Source organism: Oncorhynchus mykiss, chromosome 5, assembly GCF_057628025.1.
Source record: "Oncorhynchus mykiss isolate SJ-2025 chromosome 5, ASM5762802v1, whole genome shotgun sequence".
Taxonomy (NCBI): Eukaryota; Metazoa; Chordata; class Actinopteri; order Salmoniformes; family Salmonidae; genus Oncorhynchus; species Oncorhynchus mykiss.
Window position 1 is genome coordinate 17,643,647 of NC_143026.1, and position 10,409 is coordinate 17,654,055.

Sequence of the window (10,409 nt, forward strand, 5' to 3'; positions counted from 1 at the left end):
CTGACCTCCTCCCTATAGGCTGTCTCGTCGTTGTCGGTGATCGGGCCTACCACTGTTGTGTCGTCAGCAAACTTAATGATGGTGTTGGAGTCCTGCCTGGCCATGCAGTCGTGGGTGAACAGGGAGTACAGGAGGGGACTGAGCACACACTCTGGGGGAGCTCCAGTGTTGAGGATCAGCGTGGCAGATGTGTTGCTACCTACCCTCACCACCTGGGGGCGGCCTGTCAGGAAGTCCAGGATCCAGTTGCAGAGGGAGGTGTTTAGCTTTGAGGGTACTATGGTGTGGAACGCTGAGCTGTAGTCAATGAACAGCATTCTCACATAGGTGTTCCTTTTGTCCAGGTGGGAAAGGGCAGTGTGGAGTGCAATAGAGATTGCATCATCTGTGGATCTGTTTGGGCGGTATGCAAATTGGAGTGGGCCTAGGGTTTCTGGAATAATGGTGTTGATGTGAGCCATTACCAGGGTCTGTAGTCATTTAGGCAGGTTGCCCTTGTGTTCTTGGGCACAGGGACTATGGTGATCTGCTTGAAGCATGTTGGTATTAAAGACTCCATCAGGGACATGTTGAAAATGTCAGTGATGACACCTGCCAGTTGGTCAGCACATGCCCGGAGCACACGTCCTGGTAATCTGTCTGGCCCCGCAGCCTGTATGTTGACCTGTTTAAAGGTCTTACTCACATCGGCTACAGAGAGCGTGATCACACAGTCGTCCGGAACAGCTGATGCTCTCATGCATGCCTCAGTGTTGCTTGCCTCGAAGCGAGCATGGAAGTGATTTAGCTCGTCTAGTAGGCTCGTGTCACTGGGCAGCTCGCGGCTGTGCTTCCCTATGTAGTCTGTAATCATTTGGAAGCCCCGCCACATCCGACGAGCGTCGGAGCCGGTGTAGTATGATTAAATTTAGCCCTGTATTGACTCTTTGCCTGTTTGATGGTTCGTCGCAGGGCATAGAGGGATTTCTTGTAAGAGTCCAGCACCTTGAAAGCGACAGCTCTACCCTTTAGCTCAGTGCGAATGTTGCCTGTAATCCATGGCTTCTGGTTGGGGTATGTACCTACAGTCACTGTGGGGACGACGTCCTCAATGCACTTATTGATAAAGCCAGTGACTGATGTGGTGTGTTCCTCAATGTCATCGGAAGAATCCCGGAACATGTCTCAATCTGTGATAGCAAAGCAGTCCTGTAGTTTAGCATCTGCTTCTTCTGACCATTTATTTATAGACCGAGTCACTGGTGCTTCCTGCTTTCATTTTGTCTTGTAAGCAGGAATCAGGAGGATATGTGGTCGGATTTTTGGCCGGATTTTCCAAATGGAGGGCGAGGGAGAGCTTTGTACGTGTCTCTGTGTGTGGCTTACAGGTGATCTAGAATTTTTTCCCCTCTAGTTGCACATTTAACATGTTGATAGAGATTTGGTAGAACTGATTTAAGTTTCCCTGAATTAAAGTCTCCGGCCACTAGGAGCGCCGCCTCTGGGTGAGTGGTTTCCTGTTTGCTTATGTCCTTATACAGCTGACTGAATGCGGTCTTAGTGCCAGCATCTGTCTGTGGTGGTAAATAAACAGCCACGAAAAGTATAGCTGAGAACTCTCTAGGCAAGTAGTGTGGCCTGCAGTTTATCACAATATACTCAACTTCAGGCGAGCAAAATCTAGAGACTTCCTTAGATTTCGTGCACCAGTTGTTGTTTACAAATATGCACAGACCGCCCCCCCTCGTCTTACCGGAGTGTGCTGTTCTATACTGCCGGTGCAGCATGTATCCCGCTAGCCGAATATCCATGTCGTCATTCAGCCACGATTCCGTGAAGCATAGGATATTACAGTTTTTGATGTCCTGTTGGTAGGATATTCAATTTTGATGTCAAGTTGGTAGGATATTCGTGATCTTACCTTGTCTAGTTTATTGTCCAATGATTGCACGTTGGCGAGTAATTTTGACGGTAACGGCAGCTTTCCTAGTTATCTTCTGCGGGTCCGGATGAGGCATCCGGCTCTTTGTTCTCTGCGTCGCTTCCTTTTGCGAATAATTGGGATGTCTGCACTGTGGGGTGTTTGGAGAATATTGTGTGAGTCCTGCTTGCTGCTGTTGCTGTTGTTGAAGAAATCTTTGTCTAATCCGAGGTGAGTGATCGCTGTCCTGATATCCAGAAGCTCTTTTTTTCCGTAAGATACGGTTGCAGAAACAATATGTACAAAATCATTTACAAATATCATGAAAAAAAACACATAATAGCACAATTGGTTAGGAGACCGTAAAATGGCGGCCATCTCCTCCGGTGCCATTTTGCTAGCCATTTTGCTAGATTCCATATGTGTTATTTCATAGTTTCGATGTGTTCAATTTTATTCTACAATGTAGAAAATAGTAAAAAATGTATAAAAACCCTGGAATGAGTAGGTGTGTCCAAACCTTTGACTTGTACTGTAAGTATTCAGACCCTTTGCTATGAGAATCAAAACTGAGCTTAGGTGCATCCTGTTTCCATTGATCATCCTTGAGATGTTTCTAGAACTTGATTGGAGTCTTCCTGTGGTAAATTAAATTTATTGGACATGATTTGGAAAGGTACACACCTGTCGATATAAGGTCCCACAGTTGACAGTGCATGTCAGAGCAAAAAACAAGCCATGAGGTTGAAGGAATTGTCCGTAGAGGCAGGATTGTGTCGAGGCACAGATCTGTGGTAGGGTTTACTCCTGCGTTGTCTTGGCTGTGTGCTTATGGTCGTTGTCCTGTTGGAAGGTGAACCTTCGCCTCAGTCTGAGGTCCTGAGTGCTCTGGAGCAGGTTTTCATCAAGGATCTCTGTACTTTGCTCCGTTCATTTTTGTCTCGATTCTAACTAGTGTCCCAGTCCTGCCGCTGAAAAGCATCCCCACAGCATGATGCTCCCTCCACCATGCTTTACCATAGGGATGGTGCCAGGTTTCCTCCAAATGTGATGCTTGGCATTCAGGCCAAAGAATTAAGTCTTGGTTTCATCAGACCAGAGAATCTTGTTTCTCATGGTCTGAGAGTCCTTTAAGTGCCTTTTGGCAAACTCCAAGTGAGCTTTCCATGTGCGTTTTACCTAGGAGTGTCTTCCGTCTGGCCACTCTACCATAAAGGTCTGATTGGTTGAGTGCTGCAGAGATGGTTGTCTTTCTGGAAGGTTATCCCATCTCCACAGAGGAACTTTGGAGCTCTGTCAGAGTGACCATCGAGTTGTTGGTCACCTCCCTGACCAAGGCCTTTCTCCTCCAATTGCTCAGTTTTGCCGGGAGGCCAGCTCTAGGAAGAGTCTTGGTGGTTTCAAACTTCTTTAATTTAAGAATGATGGATGCTACCGTATTCTTGGGGACCGTCAATGCTGCAGAAATGTTTTGGTACCCTTCCCTGGTACCCTTCAGAGCTCTACGGACATTTCCTTCAACCTCATGGCTTGGTTTTTGTTCTGACATGCGCTGTTAAATGTGGGACCTTATATAAACAGGTGTGTGCCTTTCCAAATCATGTCCAATCAATAGATTTTACCACAGGTGGACTCCAGTCAAGTTTTAACATCTCAAGGATGATCAATGGAAAAAGGATGCACCTGAGCTCAATTTCAAGTCTCATAGCAAAGGGTTTGAATACTTACAGTGGGACAAAAAAGTATTTAGTCAGCCACGAATTGTGCAAGTTCTCCCACTTAAAAATATTAGAGAGGCCTGTAATTTTCATCATATGTACACTTCAACTATGACAGACAAAAACATTTTAAAAATCCAGAAAATCACATTGTAGGATTTTTTATGAATTTATTTGCAAATTATGGTGGTAAATAAGTATTTGGTCAGTAACAAAAGTTTATCTCAATTCTTGGCTATATACCCTGTGTTGGCAATGACAGAGGTCAAATGTTTTCTGTAAGTCTTCACAAGGTTTTCACACACTGTTGCTGGTATTTTGGCCCATTCCTCCATGCAGATCTCCTCTAGAGAGGAGGGGGGCACACGGGGAGATTGGCGGAGTCAGGCGATAGACCTGTGCCAATTCCCTGTGCTTACCGGAAGAAGTGTAGTACTGGTCAGGCACCGTGTTATGCGGTCAAGCGCACAGTGTCGCCAGTACGCGCTCATAGCCCAGAGCGCTATAGGCCAGCCCCCCACAAGTGCCACCTGAGAGTGGGCATCCAGCCAGGGCGTATTGTGCCGGCTCAGCGTGTTTGGTCTCTGGTACGCCGTTTCATCCCAGGGTATCCTCTGCGTGCTGTGTCCCCGGGGCGCTGGGAGGGTGCAGTGCGCCCTATGCCTGCGCTCCGCCCGTGCCGGGCGAATGTGGGCATTGAGCCTAAGGGAGAGGTGTGAGTGGTATGCAACAGATCTCCAGTGCTCACCCACAGCCCGGTTCAACCTGTGCCTGCACTCTGGACGGTCCGGGCTAAAGGGGTCATCCAGCCTGGATGGGTGGTGCCAAGGCTGCGCACCAGAGCTCCAGTGCTCCCCGACAGCCCGGTCCATCCGGTGTCTCCTCCACGCACCAGGCCTCCTGTATGTCGCCCCAGCCTGGTGGATCCTGTGGCAGCTCCACGCACCAGTCCAGCTTCTCTCTCCAGTCCGGAGCCGTCAGAGCCGCCCGTCAGTCCGGAGCCGCCAGAGCCGCCCGTCAGTCCGGAGCCGCCAGAGCCACCCATCAGTCCGGAGCCGCCAGAGTCTCCCACCTGTCCGGCGCTGCCAGAGTCTCCCGCCTGTCCTGCGCCGCCAGAGTCTCCCGCCTTTCCGGTGCTGCCAGAGTCTCCCTCCTGTTCGGGGCCCTCTGTAAGGGTCCCCAGTCCGAGGTCGGCGGCGAGGGTCGCCATTCCATAGGCGCCACATTAGTGGGCCAAGACTAAGGTGGAGTGGGGTCTACGTCCTGCACCAGAGCCGCCTATGGAAATGCCCACCCAGACCCTCCCCTATAGGTTCAGCTTTTGCGGCCGGAGTCCGCACCTTTGGGGGGGGGGGGGGGGGTACTGTCATGTTCTCACCTTAGTTCCTTTTTTTATGTCTCTATTTTTGGTCTGGTCAGGGCGTGAGTTGGGGTGTGGCATTCTATGTTTTTGTTCCATGTTTTGTATTTCTGTGTTTGGCCTGGGATGGTTCCCAATCAGAGGCAGCTGTCTATCGTTGTTTAGGTAGCCTGTTCCCACCTGTGTTTGTGGGTAGTTGTTTTCTGTTTTGTGTGTCTTCACCTTACAGAACTTTTTCGTTTTGTTCACTCTCTCTCTTTGTTGTTTTTTGATTATTGCAGTGTTCAGTTTATTTATTAAAATTAACATGGACACTTACCACGCTGCGTTTTGGTCTGATCCTTCATATTCCTCATCCGAGGAGGACAACAATCGTTACACACTTTGCCAGTTACTGGGCGCACTTAACCTCACCCCACCTGCTTCCCTAAGTAAGTCACAGTAGCCTTCCCAAACTCACACTTGGCCAAATTGAGGGTTAAAGAAGCATTCTCCAACCCCTGAAACACACGTTTCAAGGTGGCGAGACGATCAGACCAAGTAGACGAATGAATCACCACATCATCAAGGTAAGCAGTACAAATTGGCACATCTGCGAACACAATGTTAACTAGGCGCTGAAAAGTAGCAGGTGCATTACACATTCCAAAGGGCATCACAGTGTATTGTACGACGTTATCAGTGACGAAAGCCGAGATGTCAGAAGCTCGAGAGGTCAGAGGCACCTGCCAATAACCTTTTAGCAAATCTAACTTACCGTAAGCAACAGAGCCAATTCTATCAATGCAGTCATCTAAGCGAGTTAGAGGAAAAGAATCAGACTTTGTAACGGCATTTACGCGACGATAGTCCGTACGTAAGCGGGGCGTACCATCAGCCTTAGGCACGAAAATACACGGGGAACTCCAGGAGCTGATACTGGATTTTGCCATGTCATTCTGTAATAAATAAGCTACCTCACTTTTCATTACCTCACTTTTCTTAAAGTTAACCCGGTACGGATGCTGACGTTTAGGAGCAGCATTCCCAACATCCACGTCATGTTCCAAGATGGACGTGCGACTTGAAACGTCCTGAAACGCATTGAGAAAATTATTTATCAATAGGATAAGATCATTAGTTTGATCGTTATCCAAATGTTACATTTGAGAGGATAACTTTTTCAGCATCTCAGAATTACATAAACGTTCACACTGCTGTAACATATGGCGTAACTCCAACCCGTCCTCCTTATCCTGTTCTAGGTCCCAGTCAAGCTTCAGCACCACCGCAGCCACACTGGAGATGGCGGGCTGGACCGGCTTACCTGAGGAGCTGTCTGGAGAGTGACTCACATAATATGCTTTCAGCATGTTAACATGACACACACGGGAAGAACACCTACGATCTGAGGTCTTTATCACATAATTGGTGTCACTGAGTTTCTTTTCTACAAGATATGGCCCAGAAAAACGTGCCGACAGAGATGAGCCAGGGATTGGCAACAAAACTAAAACTTGTTCCCCTGGTGCAAAAGAACGGACAACAGCCTCTTTGTCATAATGTAACTTCATGTGCTTTTGAGATGAGGAGAGAGACTTTTGGGCTAACGCCCATGCGGCGTGCAGTCTCTCCCGTATCTTACTGACATAATTCAACACATTTTTAGGGGCGCTACTGGGTGTAGGATATGCTCCTTCAATCTTTTAGCGGACCCCGTGGGATGTGTCCAAGCACAAGGTCAGCAGGGCTGAAACCTAAGGACTCTTGTATTGTTTCCCTGATAGCAAATAGGACAAAGGGCACCCCCTCATCCCAATCGGTACTGGTACCATGCAATACTTGTGTAGCATCGCTTTTAGCGTCTGATGCCAGTGTTCGAGGGCCCCTTAACTCTTCGGATGATACGGACTGGAGACCTGATGGGAAATACACAGTGTCTTTAACACATTTGAGAACAGTTTTGACAAGTTGATTCCCTGATCAGTTTAGATTACTTTAGGGAGTCCAAACATAGAGAAGAACTTCACCAGTGCCTTCTCCACAGTCTTAGCCGTTATAGTACGGAGAGGGATAGCCTCTGGGTATTGAGTAGCACTGCACATTATTGTTAGTAATAACTGGTTACCTGACCTGGTTTTCGGCAATGGACCTACACAATCGAGTATCACTCATTCAAACGGTTCCCCACCACTGGAATCGGGAAGAGCGGCGCACGAGGAACAGTTTGATTCGCTTTCCCAGTGAGTTGACAAACATAACATGTTTTACAAAACTGGACCTCGTCAGACTTCAAACCTGGCCAGAAAAAATGTTGAAGGACTCGGTTATAAGTCTTTGTGATCCCCAAATGTCCGGACCACGCCTGGTCATGGGCGAGTGAGAGCACCTGCCGTCGGAACGGTGTAGGAACAACCACTTGACACACTTCACTCCAGTCACTAACGGTGTCATGAGCTTCCCATTTACGCATCAAAACTCCTGCTTCCATAAAGTAGGTGGTCCCTCTAGTTTTAGCTTCCTCAATGGAAATTACCGAAGCAAAACTCTTGCGAAGACTGGTGTCTCCCTTTTGACATTCAATCACCTTCTCAGAGGTGAAAGACAAAAGAATGTCATGTAATTGGGGCGCGATTTCACTTTCCCATGTCTTAGTTTTTATGGGGGTAATTGTCTTCTCTCTTCGCAAGATTCTCAAAAATGGAACGAGACAAATCCACCACATCTCCCAGCTTGCGAGATTGTGCCCTCGTTAACACACAAGCAGGAAAAACACGGGGAAATGCTTGAACGAATTTATCATCTGTAGTTTTGATTTCTGGGTAGTCTACTACCTCTAAAACAGGAGTGACGTTACCACCAGCGATATCGTTCCCTAGTAGTAATGTAACTCCTTTTACTGGCAGAGTAGACACTACACCAACACGGAAACGTCCTGATATCAAGTCTGACACTAAGTGGACCCAGTGTCATGGGACAGGTACGGTTTTTGTCTCTATCCCCTGTAATATGACATGAGCCACAATACGTTTCAGGAGACCAGGGTAAAGCATCAGTAACGATTACTGACTGCGCCGCCCCGGTGTCTCGTAAGATTTGAATGGGCTTTTGATCCGCTTGTTCTCCAGTTAAGGAAACACAACCGGCAGAGATAAACGAAGCATAGATAGGATCCGGTTTCCCAAAAGCTGAATCAATAACTCGGTCCAACGGACGAGCCAAAAAGTGGACTAAACCCATGCTTTTTAATTTTGGGGATAGTGACAGGGACTGTTTCGGTTTATGCTTCAAAACGAGGTGCACCAAAGACAGTCTTGTGTGTCAAAGCGTACTCATCTGCCAACACTGCTGCCTGAGCCAATTTCACCACTTTCTGTTCATTTAACCTCTGGTACAAGTGGGACGGTAGCGTCCCACCTCGACAACAGCCAGTGAAATTGCAGGGCGCCTGCAATTATATGCATATCCTAGCTTCTGGGACTGAGTAGCAGGCAGTTTAATTTGGGCACGCTTTTCATCCAAAATTCCGAATGCTGCCCCCTACCCTAGAACCAGTTGAGTCTATGGGGGCGCTATTTCATTATTGGATAAAAAAACGTGCCCGTTTTAAGCGCAATATTTTGTCACGAAAAGATGCTCGACTATGCATATAATTGACAGCTTTGGAAAGAAAACAGTCTAACGTTTCCAAAACTGCAAAGATATTATCTGTGAGTGCCACAGAACTCATGCTAGGCGAAACCAAGATGAAACTTCAAACAGGAAATGAGCAGAATTTCTGAAGCTCTGTTTTCCAATGTCTCCTTATATGGCTGTGAATGCACCAGGAACGAGCCTGCGCTTTCTGTCGTTTCTTCAAGATGTCTGCAGCATTGTGACGTATTTGTAGGCATATCATTGGAAGATTGGCCATAAGAGACTACATTTTCCAGGGGTCCGCCCGGTGTCCTTTGTCTAAATTGGTGCGTAATCTTCAGTTGCGGGCATTTTCTCCTGGGATTCAGGACAGAAAGCACACTTCCACGAACGATATATAATCGAAGAGATATGTGAAAAACACCTTGAGGATTGGTTCTAAACAACGTTTGCCATGTTTCAGTCGATATTATGGAGTTAATTTGGAAAAAACTTAGGCGTTTTGATGACTGGATTTTCGTTTTTTTTTTGGTAGCCAAACGTGACGCACCAAACGGAGCGATTTCTCCTAAACAAATAATCTTTCAGGAAAAACTGAACATTTGCTATCTAACAGAGTCTCCTCATTGAAAACATCTGAAGTTCTTCAAAGGTAAATGATTTTATTTGAATGCTTTTCTGGTTTTTGTGAAAATGTTGCCTGCTAAATGCTACGCTAGCTAGCTACTGTTACACAAATGATTGTTTTCCTATGGTTGAGAAGCATATTTTGAAAATCTGAGATGACAGTGTTGTTAACAAAAGGCTAAGCTTGAGAACTATGTTATTTCATTTCATTTGCGATTTTCATGAATAGTTAACGTTGCGTTATGGTAATGAGCTTGAGGCTGTATTCACGATCCCGGATCCGGGATGGCTAAGTGCTAGAGGTTAAGTTAAATGAACTACAATCCTATCAGGGATGTTGCTTTTAAAATCCTCCAACAGCATCAACTCCTGAATATCAGCAAAGGTGTTAGCTTTGCTGGCTGAACACCAGCGATTAAACATAGACTCTTTGTCCCTTGCAAAGTCAACAAATGTACGGTGAGAGGGTTTTTTGTGGTTCCTGAAGTGCTGCCTATAATCTTCAGGCACCAACTCATAAGCCCGCAACACGGTTGTTTTAGCAATATGATACTGTAAACTGTCTTCCAGGGAGAGAGCAGCTACTACTTTCTGGGCTTTTCCAGACAATTTACATTGTAACAGGAGAGGCCAAACCTTGATTGGCCAATGCAGCGCTACGGCCACACTCTCCAACACAGAGAAATAAGAATCAACTTCCGACTCCCGGAATGGAGGGACTAAAGCAATATTTTTACTCACGTCGAAGTGGGCTTGATGACGGGCAGGTTGTGGAATCGCACTGGAGCCAGCGTGTAGCTCTAGTTGTCGGATCCTCACCTCCTTGTCAATTTCCATTTTCCTAATTTCCAAATCAATCTGTCTATCTCTCTCTTTATCTTTTTGTGCCATTTCCAAACGGGCCAGCCTCACCTTTAGCTTAGCTGTCCCGCCTGAAGATAAAGGGTCGAAACGGGGTCGAAATGGGGCAAGGGTCGAAACGGAGCAAGGTAAAGGGGTATGAGCAACTCCTTCTTCCGCGCCGTCCTCCGACATGGCATCGGAAGGTCTACCTGTGTCCTCTCCTGAAGCCTCCCTTTCCTCATCTTTCAACAAGAAAGCTCAGCCTTTAGGGCTTTCTCAGGGACAAAGAGTCCATAATGGTCAGCTATAGCGCAAAGGTCTACTTTACGCAACCCCACCAACCGAT

General features: G+C 46.9%; 1 pseudogene; it reads right to left on the reverse strand.

Moving 5' to 3' along the window:
• Positions 1-4,077: 4,077 nt before the first annotated feature.
• On the reverse strand, positions 4,078-10,057 carry LOC149983183 (uncharacterized; annotated as a pseudogene).
• Positions 10,058-10,409: the final 352 nt, after the last annotated feature.